This window comes from Macaca thibetana, chromosome 12 (assembly GCF_024542745.1).
Source record: "Macaca thibetana thibetana isolate TM-01 chromosome 12, ASM2454274v1, whole genome shotgun sequence".
Classification (NCBI taxonomy): Eukaryota; Metazoa; Chordata; class Mammalia; order Primates; family Cercopithecidae; genus Macaca; species Macaca thibetana.
Window position 1 is genome coordinate 52,564,518 of NC_065589.1, and position 17,644 is coordinate 52,582,161.

Sequence of the window (17,644 nt, forward strand, 5' to 3'; positions counted from 1 at the left end):
GCATGAAAAATAAATGTGACCCCATTAAAACAGGAAAGAAATCCCATAAGGAGAGAGCAGACTCAGGTGAAAGGGCTACAAGTTGAAAAAGGGAAACAGATAACAGGGAGGATGACGGAGAACTAATACACAGTAGCAAAACTGACATTCTATTTTAATGGCATTAGATTAGAAAGAGGAATTTAATATTACAGATAGTGAAGTATCTGTGGAGAGTAAACTTGAGAAACTCTCACAAAGCATAAAAAAAATATGTAAGTGATAAAAATGAGTGTTTTGAGGTAATGACTATGAAAGAAAGTTACTGGGAACCCAAAAAAGGAGTGATAAATACTCCATTGAAAGTAAATCAAACACTTGGAACAGAAATAATGATCAGATATGATGAAATAAGACTTTTTAAGTAAAAACAAAAACTCCCAAACTCAGATATGTATAATTAAAGGAAACACAGAATTTCAGATAAGCGAAAAGAGACCCACACCTAGATAAAAGCTCAGGTAAATTTTTTAAAATTATAAACCTTAAGAGAAAAAAGCTAATTGTGAGTAGTCAGGCCAAGGAATCAAGGTAAATGGGGTGATTAGTGAATGCATGTTATATACAGATTTCTTCAGATTGCTCTGTTACACAGTGTGACAGAAGTCAGTGGGTTGAGAAGTTGTGAAGTAGTTAGGATCCAAGAGTTTTCTCCCCAACTAAGTTGTTATTAGTATAAATATAAAATAAAAATATTATCAGGAATGGTAAATATATTGCTGACATATTATTGAGAATATTTCAATAACTATTTGGTCTAGTTGACCAAGAGATCACTTAAAGTTATAACTCAAGACTCTTTCTGTTATGAAAGGATTGGTGAACTGCCCTTGGTGCTATTAAGTGGGCAGAACTTCCATTTTTTTACAGAAGCCTGAGAATTATATTGCTTTAGCACAGCATGTCTGAATGCACTGGCCATGTTCTTCAGTACTGGGGCTTGTATAGCGTTTGTATATATTCCTCATGTATAACAACCAAGAATATTTATTTCAAAAGAAAGACTGCAGTGAAACAGACCAAGATAATGTTGTCTTGAATAGATGAACATGCTGCTGCTTCTTCATACTGGTCTCTGTTTTCAGTATTTAAAGAACATAAATTACTTTCAAATAAATATATACTTTATATTAGCCTTTCTTAACCAGAATTCCACCAGAGGATTAAGTCTTAATGCCCTAAAATGTTCTTGGGTTTGCCTAGAGAATCCGTCTCTAGACTGGGGCCTAGCAGTCTGTTTGAACAAGCCAAGCTCTCCAAGTAATTCTGAGTCATGTTAATTTGAGAAATAGGGCTCTAAGCCATCCCTTGAATATAATTAATTAGTTCCTATTTCTGTCCTGTGCTTCTTGAATGGTACTAGTTATGTACTATCCTTGGAAGAATTGAGAATATAATCACATCATTTGCAGTGATCTGTGGTTCAGATGAGGAACCCCTGAGAAAGTTTTATACTGTATTTTATCTGCTCCCTTAAAAAAATTGTGTCTTTTCTTCCATCAGGTATGCCCAACCACATGCATCTCCTTAAAGACTGAAGTTCTACCCTCTTTTTTAATAGTCATACATGGTATGGATTGAGCATCTCTTGTCTGAAATGCTTAGGACCCGGAGTGTTTTGGATTTTGGAATATTTACAATATGTTATAAATAAAGTTTCAGTGCTGCAAAAGAAATAGCACTCGAATATAACATTTTATTTTTAATTCTCAGCAAGGCGATGTACTTCTATAGAAGGGTGTGCCCTTACAGATGGAGCAGTGGTGAGCACACACCTGGAAAAGGAAGGGGGAAGGAGTTCTTATTCCTGATAAACATGGCCCCTGCTGCTGTGTCATTCCCCTATTGGCTAGAGTTAGACCAGACAGGCTAAACTAATTCTGATTGGCTAATTTAAAGAGAGTGATGGGGTGAGTGGTTTGGCAGAAAAAATGGTTATGGCAGAGCAGTAAATTGGAATGAGTCAGGGTGGAGCAGGTAATCGAGAAAGATTGCGTTATGGGGAAGTTAAGTTTGAAAGTAGAAGGCAAAGAATTGAACATACACTGATCCTTTGAAGAGAAATTTAGAACTCATATCTAACAACTTAAATCTTAAATCCAAAAATCTGAAATCTGAAATGTTCCACAATCTGAAATATTTGGAGCACCAACGTGATACTCAAAGGAAATGCTCATTGGAGCATTTCCGATTTCAGAGTTTTGGATTCAGGATGCTCAACTTACATTACAATTAGATGTGATTTCTTCTTCCATTGAGTCAGTGCTTTCAGTCTGTACTCTAAATTTGGTGTTTGTACTTTATTGTTACTTTATATCTCATCTTCCCAATTGTATTAGATGGTCTGGAAAGGGCAAGGATTATCCTACCTTTTTTTTGTTTTGGCCTTACCATAGCAACTAGGAATGTACAGTTATAGAAAAATTTTTAAACAATTATACCCTAAATAATAAACATCTTGTATGGCCTTTGAAAGGGTAAACAACAGGCTGGAAGTGAACAGTCTCTTTTTTTTAGTAGTGGGGTTTTGTGTTTATCTTGGTTTTGAAGGCCACACTTTTCACGTCTGATTTACAAACTTCTGTGATTTGAGCATGGGTTGTCCCCACCAAAACCCATGTTGAGGCTTGTTTCCAATGTGGTGGTGTTGGGAGGTGGTGCCTTTAAAAGGTGATTATGTTGTTAAGATGGATTAGTATCTTTCTTGCAAGACTGGGTTAGCTCTTGTGGGAATGTTAGTTTCTGCGAGAGCAGGTTGTTGTAACGTGAGGTTGCTTCCTATGTTTTGGGCTTTTTAAATGTGCCTGGTACCTCTTCTATTTCTCTGCCATGTTTTCATGTAACATAAGGCCTTCACTAGAAGCTGCCAGATGCAGCCTCTCAATCTTGAACTTTCCGGTTTGTAGAACCATCACCTAAAAAAACCCGTTTTTAAAATTTGTTTTATAAGTTACCCAGTCTGTGTATTCTGTTACAGTAGCACAAAATGGACTGAGACAGAAAATTGGTACTGAGAAGTGTTGCTAATAACAAATACCTGAAAATGTGGAAGTGGCTTTGGAATTGGGTAATGGATAAACACTTGAAAGAGTTTGGAGGAGCAGGATAGAAAAAACCCTGTATTGCTGTGAATGGAACATTAAGGGTGATTCTGGTGAGGGCTCAGAAGATGACAAGGCTGGGGAAGATGTGGAACTTCTTAGAGATTATTTAAGTGATCATGGGCAGAATGCTAATAGAAATATGGACAGTAATGGCCATTTTGATGAGGACCCAGATGAAAATGAGGAACAAGATATTGGAGTAAAGGGCATCCTTGTAATAAAGTAGCAGAGAACCTGGCTGGATTGGGTCCATGTCTGAGGGCTTTATGGAATTCAGGATTTTAGAGCCGTGAATTAGAATGCCTGGAAGAAGACCTATCTAACCCGCAAAGCATTCAGGCTGCTGCATGGCTACTTTTAATAGCTTACATGAAGCTGTGAGAGGGAAAAAAATGACTGAAGATGAAATTTATAATCAAAAGGGAAAGAAAGCAGAAAGATTTGGAAAACTCTCAGCCTGGCCATGTAAAGAGTGAAAAAATTTTTTGGGAGAGGAAACCAAGGTGTGGCCCATCAATTTTTGCTAAGGAGAGTAGTACTTAATAGAAGGGATTATCAAGACAATGGGAGAAAGACCCTCAAGGCATTTCCGAGATCTTTGAGCCTCCCTTTCTCATCACAGGCCCAGAGCTCTAGCACAAATGGTTTTGGGTGATGGACTTGGGCCTCTGCCCAGGGCTACTTACTGCCCAGGGCTACTTTGGGCCTCTGTTCCCAGAATTCCAGCACAGTGTTCCTCAGTTGTCCCCACTATGGCTCAAGTGGCCCTAGGTGCAACTTGACCTGCAGCTCCAAAAGATATAAGCCATAAGCCTTGGTGGCATCCATGTGGTGCTAATTCTGCAGGTTGTCAGAAAGCAGAGCTAGGAAGTCATGTGAGCCTCTACCTAGATTTCAAAGGATATATTATAGACAGTCTGGTGTCCAGGCAGAGACTTGTTGCAGGGGTGGAGCCACCACAGAGAGCCCATTCTGGAGAATGCCAAGTGGAATTGTGAGGTCAGAGCTAGAGCTGCCCTTGAGATTCTAGAACTGTGACCCACTGGCAGCGCATGGCACCAGTTTGTAACTTCAACTGGAGAGAGCTGAAGTGTGGGCTTGTTAGCAGTGGTGGATCCATACAGGTCTGAAGCAACTTGATTCTTGCCTCCTCGAAGGAAAGAATTTGTCCAAGGGGCGTAAGGCAGAGTGAGAGACCAAGGCAAGTTTTTGAGCAAGAGTGAGAGTTTATTAAAAAGTTTTGGAACAGGAACAATGGGAAGTAAAGTATTCTTGGAAGAGGGCCAAGCAAGCAATTTGAGAGATTCAAGTGTTCTCTTTGGCCCTTGACTTGGTGTTTTATACATTGGCGTGGTTTCGGGGTTTGAGTTTCTCCTGCCTTGATTTTTTCCTTGGGCTGGGCTGTCTGCATGTGTAGTGGCCTGCCAGCACTCCAGAGGGACCACATGTTCAGTGTGTTTACTCAAGTTGTGCGCATGCTCATTTGAGGCATTTTTGCCTTGCTAAGTTGAACATTTTTAGAGGAAGGGTCATATACCAGTTAAACTCTGCCATTTTGCGTCTTAGTGCACATGCTTGGGCCCACTCGCCTAACTCCTGAGATCTTAATGGGAAGCTGCTGATCACCAGCTTCAGGTGTTTTCTGTCTGCTGGGAGACTGCCTTTCCCTGCTGCCAGCTGGGACCAGTTATTTTAGGGAGACAGTTTAACAACCACCTGACCATCACTTGATGGTCACCTGACATTCTGGGTGTGGAGGAGTCCTCTGCCCTGCTCATGTCTGCCTAGCTACCTACTCTTAACTGGTTGAGCCCAGAAAGCTCTAGGAGTAGGGTTGCTTGATACCTTGCGAGCCCACCTCCCCAACCCCACCCCAGTGTGCACAGGATTCAGACATGGAATGGAGATTACTCTGTAGCTTTAAGAGTTAATGTCTTCTTTCCCAGGGTTTAGACTTACTTGAGGCCTGTTACTCCTTTCTTTTGGCCTATTTCTGCCTTTTAGAATGGGAATGTTAGAAATGCTTGTTCCCCGGTGCTGCAAAGAAATAGCACTTGAATGTAAATTTAATTTTCTCAGCAAGGCCATTTTACTTTATGCAGAAAGAGTACACTTGCCAGCAGTTTTGCCACGAGAGTACAGCGAACAGAGGAGACGGTCATTTATAACCTGACACGGTCACCCTACTGCTGTGTCCGGTTTCCATTGACTGGAATGGGACCTCACATTCTGTATTTGTCCCGATTGGAACTTTCTGAAAGAGGCAAAGGCAGAGGAGAACAAAGGAAGGAGGAAGTAACTTGTGGAATGCTGAGCAAGGTAAAAACACCTCCAAATAAGGAAGAGGAACAGGATATGACCTAATGCTTGCTTGTACCAGTATAAGCATGCCAGGGCAAATATTTAGGCTAAATTGTGGGAGCTAAGAACACAAAGTACATTGATTTCTTTATTAAGGCTAGCAAGTATCTAAGAATGTTAGCACAGGTCTTTGAATAAATTTTGCTTCTAAGAGAATTTACTATTTATTCCTAATTAGACAGGGAGGAAAGTCTCTTTGAAGAGGAACCTCTACTTTAGTTTTTACAGGAATACCCTATACCTGTCCTACCATTGTATCTTGGAAGTAGATAACTTGTTTTGATTTCACAGGCTTCACAGATGGGACTCTGGACTTTGGTATTTTGAGTTGGTGCTGAAACAAGTTAATACTTTGAGGATATGGAGCTAGAGTGAATGTATTTGTATGTGAGAAGGATATGAGTTTGGGAGGTCAGGGATGGAATGCTATGGTTTGAGTATTTTTCCCCACCAAAACTCATGTTGAAACTTAATCCTGAATGTAACACTATTAAGAAGTGAGGCCTTTAAGAGGTGATGGGGTCCTGAGGGTAGAGTAGTTTGATCCATTCTTGGATTAATAGGTTATCGCAGGAAGAATGGTTTAATTACCATGGGAATGGGTCTGTTTTAAAGGCCAGTTTGGCATGCTTTTGCCCCCTCACCACATGATGCCTTGCACTGCTGCTGGGCTCTGCAGAGAGTCCCCACCAGCAAGAAGCCCCTCAACAGATATGGCCCCTCAACCTTGGATTTCCCAATCTCCAGAAGAGCTATAAGACATAGATTCCTTTACTTTGTAAATTACCCAGTCTCAGATATTCAGTTACAACAACAGAAAATTTAAGACACCAGCATTTCTTAATATAAGATGTTTTATGAACTCTAACTTCTGAAAATGTAATCCTCTAGATCAGTGGCACTCAACCTTGTTTGCACTTCAGAATCATTTGGGAGTCTTTTTAAAATTCCAGTGCCTAAGCTTTCCTTATCTCCCATAATCATCAAATTGGATAGTGGAGTGAAACCTAGGCTTTTTTTTTTTTTTTTTTTTTGAGATGGAATCTTGCTCTGTCGCCCAGGCTTTAGTGCAGTGGCGCGATGAGACCTAGGATTTTTAAAGCTCCCTGGTGTTACCAATGTGAAGGTAAGGTTAAAAACTGCTGCTCAGCAGGTTCTTATGTGTGGTTGTGTCTCCTGTGACTTTTTTCTAAATCTCCCAAAGACTGTTTTTCACGTTTTAGTTTGTATCAGAATAACCTGGAGGGCTTGTGAAAAAGCAGATTCTAGGCTGGGCATGGCGGCTCATGCCTGTAATCCTAGTACTTTGGGAGGTCTAGGCGGGTGGGTCACTTGAGGCCAGGAGTTCAAGACTAGCCTGGCCAATGTGGTGAAATCCCATCTCTACTAAAAATACAAAATTAGCTGGGTGTGGTGGCAGGGTCCTGTAATCCCAGCTACTCCAGAGGCTGAGGCAGGAAAATTGCTTGAACCTGGGAGGTGGAGGTTGCAGGGAGCCAAGATTGTGCCATTGCACTTCAGCCTGGGCAATAGAGTGAGACTCCATCTTAAAAAAAAAAAAGGCAGATTATTTCCTTGCCCCATTTCTAGTTTAGTCTGGAATGTGGCCTAAGAATTTGCATTTCTAACAAGTTCTCAGATAATGATGATTCTAGGGGGAGAGGAGTTCACTTTAGGAACAATTTTTGTAAGGTGTTCAGACTACAGTTTGTTCAAAAAGCCCTTATTTTCAGAATTTTTAGTAGAATTTTAGAATTACACATAATTGCTTAGTGTAGGCTTAGTATAGATACATTTTTAATCTGTTAAAAGAAAAACTTCACACAAATTTAACACTTTATCTGAGCAAAGAACAATTCATGAATCAGGCAGCATGCAGAACCAGAAGAGGTTGAGAGAGCTCCACCTTGCAACATGAGCAGTGAGCTTCCATAGGCTGAATGTGGAAGCAAATTAGAGAAATTACCTGATTGGCTACCACAAGGCATTTGCCTTATTTGGGCATGATGTGATGAGATGTTCACCCTGTATTGGTATGGTCTGATCAGTTGGCTGCCTATGATTGGCTGAAACTTGGCTGTTTGTTACAAAACTATACTCTTAAATTAGGTTTCAGTTTATTTCTATACTAAGTTTGCAATTTTTTATGCAGGAACTCAAAGTGCAGAGAGACAGTCTCAGTTCAATGACTTCTGCTTATTTAACATACCCTAGTACAGAAAGAACTGTGAGAATAATATGGAGCTGGGATTACAGGCCCCTGCCACCACACCCAGCTAATTTTGTATTTTTAGTAGAGATGGGATTTCACCACATTGGCCAGGCTGGTGTTGAACTCCTGGCCTCTAGTGATCCACCCGCCTTAAAAGGCATAGGAATAGTACTTGTTTGATTCTGGTCAATAAATTTTTTCTTACAATAATGTAAGAAAGAATTTTGTTAAGAATTTGTACAGTCCAAAAGATGGCGCCATAGAGCTTGGTTCCCCCTGCTTTCCTTTTGTTTTTATTATAGAAGGTATTATTTTTTTCCAGTATAGAAAATGACAGTTTTATTTTCTCTCGTTACCCACCATGAAGAGTAGCACAGCATTTTGTAGAGTCCCGGGATTGCTAAATTCTGTTATCTTTAAGATTTTAGAAATTCATTTACTCAGTTTTTTGAAATACAGTAAAATAAAAATGTTACTGAGTTCTCCACATGGTAGATCAGAATTATGTGAAATTATTCCAGTGTTTCTGAAACAATTTTTTTATGAATAGATACTTAAATGACTAAATTTATTCTGTTTCTGGGGAAGACAAATTTTGTTACCCTTTTGCCCTTTATATAAAACATCTGGGGTTGCATTTTCTTAAGCTAATATGAGGGGACTTCAAAAAGTTTGTGGAAAAATGGAATTAATTAAGATAGAAATAAAAAATAACTTTTTTTCTCAACATAAGCTCCATCAAATTTAAGATATTTCTTTTGTCAGCAGTGATACCAGTCATTTAGTCCATCCCTAAATAAATGAGGGTCCTGGGAATTTAAGTAAAAGGAGTCTTTTTTATATTGGTAACTGAAGAAAAAAGGGTGCCATTTACAGATTTTTAAAGATTGGTGTGTTACTCTGTTTGGGTTGCTATAAAAGAATACCTGAGGCTGGGTAATTTATTTGGCTCACAGTTCTGCAGGGTGTACAAGAACCATGGCACTAGCATCTGCTTCTGGTGAGGGCTTCAGGTAACTTCCAGTTATAGCAGAAGGGGGGGGAAGGAGAGCTGGCATATCACATAGCGAGAGAGGGAGTGAGAAAGAAAGGAGACGCCACATTCTTTTAAACAGCCAGCTTTTGTATGAACTGATAGAGCGAGAACTTACTCATTACTCTGGGGATATACCAAGCCATTCATGAGCGATCTGCCCCCATGACCCAGACACCTTCCATTTGGCCCCACCTCTAATGTTGGAGAATAAATTTCAACATGAGATTTGGAGGGGACAGATATCCAATCTATATCAATTAGGAAACATAAAGGAGTCAGAAGGAACCAGATCGGGTTATAAGGTGGATGCCTAATAATTTCCCATTGAAACTCTCAAAATTGCCCTTGTTTGATGAGCAGAATAAGCAGGGGCATTTACGTAGTGTACGAGGAGTCTCTGATGAAACTTTGGGTGTTTTTCTGCTAAAGCTTTGGCTAAGTTTTTATGATAGTTCTTTGGTGCTCCAGAAAGTCAACCAGCAGCCTGCCTTTGAGCATCCCAAAAAATTGTTGCCAACCTTTGCTCTTGACCAGTCTGCTTGTGCTTTGACTGGACCACTTCTCTTGGTAGCCATTGTGGTTGTGCTTTATCTTCAGGATCATACTGGTAAAGCCATATTTCATCTGCTGTTACAATTCTTCAAAGAAATGCTTCAGGATCGCAGTCTCACTCAAAATTTCTGTTGAAAGATCTGTTCTTGTCTGCAGCAGATCTGGGTCCAATGATTTTGGCACTCATCGGATGGAAAGTTTGCTCAGCTTCAATTTTTTAGTCAGAATTGTGTAAACTGAACCAATTATAAAAGAATTGTGGCATTAGCTATTGTTCATGCTGTTAGCCATTGATCATCTTCAGTTAGGGCACAAACAAGATGAATTTTTTTCCTCACAAATTAATGTGGATGGTCTGCCACTGTTGGCATCTTGAACATTTTCTCGTGCCTTCTTAAATGAGTTATCTATTTGTAAACTGTTGATATCTTTGAGGCATTTTCCTCACAGACTTTTCACAACTCACCAGTGAGTTTACTTTTCTTCCACACAAGCTTTACCATAAATTTGATATTTGTTCTTGCTTCAATTTTAGCAGAATTCATGTTACTGTGATAGGGGCTCTTTCAAACGCTGTCTTATCCCTCTTAGGACCTCAAGCTAGATCCTGTTCTGGTATGTTATGACAAGTTAGTAAGAGTTTATGTTCATACAAAAAAATTTGAAGTTCATGCATAGTTTTTTTGCAATAATGCATATTCCGTGAACTTTTTGAAGATTCCTTGAATATAACAGAAATGCATATTTGTTTAAAAAATAAAATTAAGTAGATATAGAACAGAGGAAAATCCTTAAATTTTTGTTTCATACATGTAGTACCACTCCTATTTCCCTCCCCAGCTGAATTGGATTTTTTTTTTTTTTTTTTTTTTTTTTTGAGACAGAGTCTCGCTCTGTCGCCCAGGCTGGAGTGCAGTGGCCGGATCTCAGCTCACTGCAAGCTCCGCCCCCCGGGTTTACGCCATTCTCCTGCCTCAGCCTCCCGAGTAGCTGGGACTACAGGCGCCCGCCACCTCGCCCAGCTAGTTTTTTGTATTTTTAGTAGAGACGGGGTTTCACCGTGTTAGCCAGGATGTTCTCGATCTCCTGACCTCGTGATCCGCCCGACTCGGCCTCCCAAAGTGCTGGGATTACAGGCTTGAGCCACCGCGCCCGGCCGCTGAATTGGATTTAAAGAACATTTTAGGTTCTTCTCTCCTTCTCTCTCTCCCTCTAGTCTTCCTTTTCTCCACCACCTCTTGCATTTTAAAATAGAAATGAAGTTGGCTACCCAACCTAACTCAAAATATGGCACAGTATGGTATTGTTTTTGTGTTTCTCAGAGTGCTCTTAAGATGCTGCTAGTGAGAGGATTTTATGATTATAGGAGACCACAATATGCCACCCTAAATATGCCACTTTGGCATATAAGGATTATTTTGAGCAGATTATTTTGAGAACCAGCAGACACAGGGTCATCTCTGAAAACAGTACAAGTTACTTTTTTGTAACAGAAATGTGTACCTAGAAAGGAAATCTCTATTTGTAAGAATGTCTCCCTTTCTGGGGAAGAGAAGGATAACCAAATGGCAAGAGACGCCTATCAACAGAGGCACCAACTTAATTCTGCAAAACAATCGTTTCTCTTATTTACCATGCTTTTTGTGGTTACCTTCCTTCACATTCTTCTTTCTAGTTGAAGTTGTTATGTAAGCTGGAGTTCTAGGCCCCCTCTTGGAGAGTTCTTATTTCTCCCTGGATAATCTCCTATGTATACATGAGGTGTACATGTTAATAAACTGTTTTTCTCTTGTTGGTCTGTTGTTACAGCAGTCCCAGCTAAGAACTCAGAAGGGTAAGGGGAAAATCCGCCCCCCTACCCACAATCAATAATAGAAAATTAAGTTTTAAAGCGTATTTTAGAAAGGGCATGTTGTCATGACTAGAGAAGTGGGAACTGGAATGGAATAAAAATAATGAGCATATACATTACCCAAATGACTTTATTGCAGTACAAACCACCCACGTGAAAGTTGACTAGTGCTCAGTTAAATGGGAACTACTGAATCAGATTGTTTAGCCACTGATTAATGTCATTGAAGACATGTTCTTATTTTCATAAAAAGAATGAACAGTGCTCAAAGATTGAATTATGTTAATGTATTGCAAAGATTTGTTAGACATAATAGGTACCTTTTTCAGTTTTAAAAGGTGTTCTGTTTTTTGCTATTAGTGACAGTTGAATAGAAGACATTTTAAGAAACCATTTTTTAATTAAATAATAAAGTGCTGCGTTTTTCATAACAACATTTATTTTACTTAGTATGGAACCTGAGAGGCTGGGCGCAGTGGCCCATGCCTGTAATCCCAGCGCTTTGGGAGGCCAGCATGGGAGAGTCACTTGAGACCAGAAGTTCAAGTCCAGCCTTGGCAATATAGCTAGACTCTGTGTCTCCAAAAAATTAACCAGGCATTGTGGTGCATGCCTGTAGTCCCAGCTACTTGGGAAGTTTGAGGCAGGAGGATTGTTTGAGTCTAGGAATTCAAGGCTGCATTGAGCCATGATTGTGCCACTGCATCTGAGACCCTGATGCAGGGAAAAAAAAAAAAAAAAAAAAAGAGAACCTGAGAGTTTATGAAAGAAGAGATGAAATAATTTTATTAAGATTTTTAGAGAAACTTGTGAGTTCAGCTTCCTTTGGTATACTTCTTCCCACTCACCTATGTCATTTAAATCTCTTTAAAAAAAAAAAAACTGGAAGATATGAAAAGAGCTTTCTTTAAGACTGAAATATCAGTAACACAGCAGGAGCTGAGAGAGGAAAGATAGAGGGAAATTTCCCTTGGATTTCTAAGTGTATAGGTTGTATGTTTATATGCATTTATTTTTATCTATATTGATTATTGAACTTTCTCCAACTATGGATGGATATCTTGTTTTGATAGAGAGCGGTAGATCTCTCCTCATTCCCAGATGAGATTCTCTTAGATTTCCTTCTGTCTTATTAGGGGAGAGTTAGGATTGCTTTTATTTATTTATTTATTTATTTATTTATTTATTTATTTTTATTTTCATTTATTTTTGAGACAGAGTCTTGCTCTGTCACCCAGGCTGGAGTGCAGTAGTGTGATCTTGGCTCACTGCAACCTCCACCTCCTGGATTCAAGCAATTCTTCTGCCTCAGCCTCCCGAGTAGCTGGGATTACAAGCGCGTGCCACCACACCTGGCTAATTTTTGTATTTTTAATAGAGATGAGGTTTCACCATGTTGGTCAGTCTCCCAAATTGCTGGGATTACTGGCATGAGCCACTACGCCTGGCCGTAGGATTGCTTTGAGTTGCGTAGTTTCTTACAGTAAATTTTTCAGAGTCATTTAGTGTCTTAATGAGATTTTTTTTTTTTAAACAGGTAAGCATTGGGTTATATTGATTTTTCAAGATGTAATGGATTATCATCTAAGTGATGTTCCTCTGGTGTTTGGCAATATACCACAGATAGTCTGTTTAATTGTATTTTACCACTTGTCTGTCTTATTAGATAGAGCCCTGTTTTTTACTTTCCTATACCCCATTTCCATCTACCCTTTAGCCCAGATGTCTAAGTTGGAGAGCGCTTTCATTTTCTTACCAAGAACTTGACTTCACTGCCTTCTGTCCCCCTGCCTCCCCATTAAGGTATTGTATTCTGGGAAATTTTTGACTTGCTGGGAGTATAGATATTCTTGGCAATTTTGACAAACTTACAGATTCTGAGATGTACAGGGAGTTGTTTTTTTTTTTTTTTTTTTTTTCCCCCGTGGCCATTTCCTGTGGCTATATTGGTCAGGTTTTGGGTTCCTTTCATTTGTAATATGAAACCACCCTAGATTCAAGGTCAAGTGGCAGACACTTTTGCCCTGTGCCTTTCTCATCTGGCCTTGATTCTGCCCCAACCATGTTGGTTTGGATGATTTTTGGTCTAGAGGTTTCTGTTTCTTACTGAGGCATGAAAGTATTTCAGAGAAGAAAAGTGGAGGAGAGCTCTTTGCCTGTAAAACGAGCTCATTCCCCTGAGGATATATGGATATGTGAGCTTCGAAACTAACTAGAGCCTGATTATTAATGACTTTAGCCATCATTTGAGATTGTTCTCAACTATTTTACTCAAGAAAGTGCAAAACTTATTGGATGTCTAGATGTGCTCGATACTGGTTGGGCTCTGGTGATAAAATACTGAACAAAACAGGCATGTTTTCCTTTCTCCTAGAGCTTACTGTCCAAACAGGCAAATGTGGGGTAGTCTGGAAATACATTAAACAATACTAGCCTTAACTGTGTGTATGTGTGAATAGTGTAGTGATGGGGGTAGTGTAGGGAAAGCCTCTTGGAGGAAGTTATATTTAAGCTGAGACTTAAGGAAGGAGGAATTTAATGAAAAGTCGAGAGTAGTAAAAGAATGCAATATAGTTGGTTCATTTGTGTGAGGGTTTGATGCAGTGTTGAGTGACAGTGTGTGAGTGGGAAGATAGTAACATATGTGAAAAAGAGGTAAGAGAGAATTCATATTTGAGCAGAGTTCAGTGTGCCTACATTTTAGACTGTGGAGGAGATAGGGGTTAAATTCTGAGGCCATAGAGGTAAACAAGAAGCCAGATCAGCTCTCTTATAGGACGTGTTAAGTAGTTGATCTTCAGATCAATATGGAGAGCTAATTAAGTGCCTTTTAGCAGGGGCAATGTCTAGAACAGATTTGCATTTTAGAAAGATAACTCTGGTATGAAGAATTGACTGGAGGAGGGTGGGATTGGAAGTAAAGTGATTATTTAGGAAGCTGTTGCAGGGAACTGGGTGAGAGATTATGGTGATTAAACGTAAGATAGAGGCCAGACACGGTGGCTCACGCCTGTAATCCCAGCACTTTGGGAGGCCGAGGCAGTGGATCACCTCAGGTTGGGAGTGTGAGACCAGCCTGGCCAACATAGAAACCCTGTCTCTACTGAAAATTCAAAAAGTTAGCTGGGCCCAGTGGCACTCACCTGTAATCCCAGCTACTTGGGAGGCTGATGCAGGAGAATCGCTTGAAACCTAGGAGGTGGAGTGAGCTGAGATTACACCACAGCCCTCTAGCCTGGATGACAGAGCGAGACTCCCTCTCAAAAAAAAAAAAAAAAAAAAAAAGTAGGGTAGAGATAATGAAAGGGTAGATAGTTAGATTTAAGAGGGAGATTTTGGAGAAGACTTGATGGGTTTTGATGATGGATTGATTGTATGTGATGGATAAAGGTGAGTAAGAATGACTTTCAGGTTTCTAGGCTGGGCCATGGGATGAATGGTGGCACTATTTACTAACATTTGAGAAGAAAAGTGGCTATGGAGTGAGCTGGGGAGAGTGAAGGGAGATGAATTTAATTTTGGGCTGGACCTCCTAGAATGGTAGACTGTTAATACGTAAATAAGTTAAATATTTTCTCTCAATTATTTGTTGTTGAATATCATTTTTGTCATTTTAAAAATAACATGAATTATACATACCCAATAGCAAAAACTGGTGCTAATCTCTATGTGTTAGTCCATTAAAATATATTATTATATAATCAATATATTAATATGTATTAAGATGCAATATGAGCCCATTAATATGAGAAACATAGTAAAAAGTCTTTGTTTTTACTTTGCAGCCTGCTGTTTTGTTAATCTAATGCATGTGGTCCCAGAGATATATTAAGAAACTTATTTAATAGTCATAATAGTAACTTTTATGCCATACTGAAAGCATGTGTGATGACAAATCTACGTGAATTTCTAACAAAAGAAATTGAAGTGGTGCTATTTCAAAGCACCATTTATCCTGAGTGATAGTGGTAGGCTATCACATACTGTCCAATACTGTGATGCAGTGTTTATTCTGGGCAGGAGCTTACTCATTCCCTCTGGTTAGATTTAAATCCATGACTTTTTGTGTAAACATCAGTCATGTCACCCCATTGTGTATCTTTATGAGTTTGTCGTCTTCTTTACTCTGGTTATTAACTGTTTACTTTGGAATATTTACTTTTCGAGCACCAAGCTGAATTGTTTATGTGTGTCTGTGTTTATGCATTGAGGGATTAATCTTGCCATTAATATAAATCATGGGTGGTTAACTATGCCTTAAAATAACTTTAAATATCTTTTTTTTAAAAAAAAAAAACAGGTGTAATAACAATTTATTTTTACTAGTACTTTTTAAAATTTTTATTTTACTTTAAGTTCTGGGATACATGTGCAGAACATGCAGGTATACATGTCCCATGGTAGTTTGCTGCACCTGTCAACCCATCATCTAGGTTTTAAGCCCCGCATGTATTAGGTATTTGTCCTAATGCTCTCCGTCCCCCTTGCTCCCCACCTCCTGACAGGCCCCGGTGTGTGATGATCCCTTCCCTGTGTCCATGTGTTCTCATTGTTCAACTCCCACTTATGAGTGAGAACATACGGTGTTTGGTTTTCTTTTTTTTTTTTTTTTTTTTTGAGACGGAGTCTCGCTCTGCCGCCCAGGCTGGAGTGCAGTGGCCGGATCTCAGCTCACTGCAAGCTCCGCCTCCCGGGTTCACGCCATTCTCCTGCCTCAGCCTCCCGAGTAGTTGGGACTACAGGCGCCCGCCACCGCGCCCGGCTAGTTTTTTGTATTTTTTAGTAGAGACGGGGTTTCACCGTGTTAGCCAGGATGGTCTCGATCTCCTGACCTCGTGATCCGCCCGTCTCGGCCTCCCAAAGTGCTGGGATTACAGGCTTGAGCCACCGCGCCCGGCCGGTGTTTGGTTTTCTCTACCTGTGTTAGTTTGTTGGAAATGGTGGCTTCCAGCTTCATCCATGCCCCTGCAAAGGACACGAACTCTTTTTTTTTTTATGGCTGCATAGTATTCCATGGTGTGTATGTGCCACATTTTCTTTATCCAGTCTGTCATTGATGGGCATCTAGGTTGGTTCCAAGTCTTTGCTATTGTGAATAGTGCTGCAGTAAACATATGTGTGTATGTGTCTTTATAGTAGAATGATTTATAATCCTTTGGGTATATACCCAGTAATGGGATTGCTGGGTCAAATGGTGTTTCTGGTTCTAGATCCTTGAGGAATCACCAAACTGTCTTCCACAGTGGTTGAACTAATTTACACTCCCACCAGCAGTGTAAAGCATTCCTATTTTTCCCCAGCCTTGCCAGCATCTGTTGTTTCCTGACTTCTTAATAATCACCATTCTAACTGGTGTGAGATGGTATCTCATTGTGGTTTTGATTTGTATTTCTCTAATGACCAGTTATGATGAGCTTTATTTCATGTGTTTGTTGGCCACATAAATGTCATCTTTTGAGAAGTGTCTGTTCATATCCTTTGCCCACTTTTTGATTTTTTTTTTCTTGTAAATTTGTTTCAGTTCCTTGTAGATTCTGGATATTAGACCTTTGTCAGATGGATAGCTTGCAGAAATTTTTTCCCACTCTGTAGGTTACCTGTTCACACTGATGACAGTTTCTTTTGCTGTGCAGAAGCTCTTTAGTTTGATTGGATCCCATTTGTCAATTTTGGCTTTTGTTGCCATTGCTTTTGGTGTTTTAGTCATGAAGTCTTTGCCCATGCCTGTGTCCTGAATGGTATTGCCTGATTTTCTTCTAGGGCTTTTATGGTTTTAGGTCTTACGTTTGAGTCTGTAATCCATCTTAAGTTAATTTTTGTATAAGGTGTAAGGGTGGTCCAGTTTCTGTTTTCTGCACATGGCTAACCAGTTTTCCTAGCACCATTTATTAAATAGTGAATCCTTTCTCCATTGCTTGTTTTGTAAGATTTGTCAAAAATTAGATGGTTTTAGATGTGTGATGTTATTTCCGAGGGCTCTGTCCTGTTCCATTGTTCTATATATCTGTTTTGGTACCAGTACCAAACCAGTCTTTGTAAATTACAACCAAACTTGTAATTAACCAGTCTTTGAAAATTAATATTGGGCTACTCTGGGCACATTGCCTATGGGTTAGCCCTGCTCCACAAGGAGCAGTTTTAAAAAATTGCTTTTTGTCTAGAATAGTAATATCTGGACATATGGGAGTGAGTGCTGATTCCTAGTTGCAGATTAACATATTTATATGTTTGAATGGATTTAATTGTCTTTTTAAAGTAATTATAATGAGATGTTCTTTTAAAGCCAAAAATAGAGCTGTGTCAGCTTTTTTCTCCTATTGAACAGTCTGAAAATTCATCTAGCTAGGTTTCTTAATTAAAAAGTAGAGTCTTAGGTTGCCTAAATTTTGCCTTTAGGGATGCCAAAAACTTAAATAGGAAGTCATTTTTATAGCGACAGAGTAGGAGTTTGACTACAGTCACATCCTTTTTCCATTTGTGTTCAAATG

General features: G+C 39.5%; 1 protein-coding gene across 3 annotated transcripts in view; it reads left to right on the plus strand.

Moving 5' to 3' along the window:
* Positions 1–17,644, plus strand: part of HIBCH (3-hydroxyisobutyryl-CoA hydrolase) — a 118,264-nt gene that overhangs the window by 34,654 nt on the left and 65,966 nt on the right. The window lies entirely within an intron of this gene.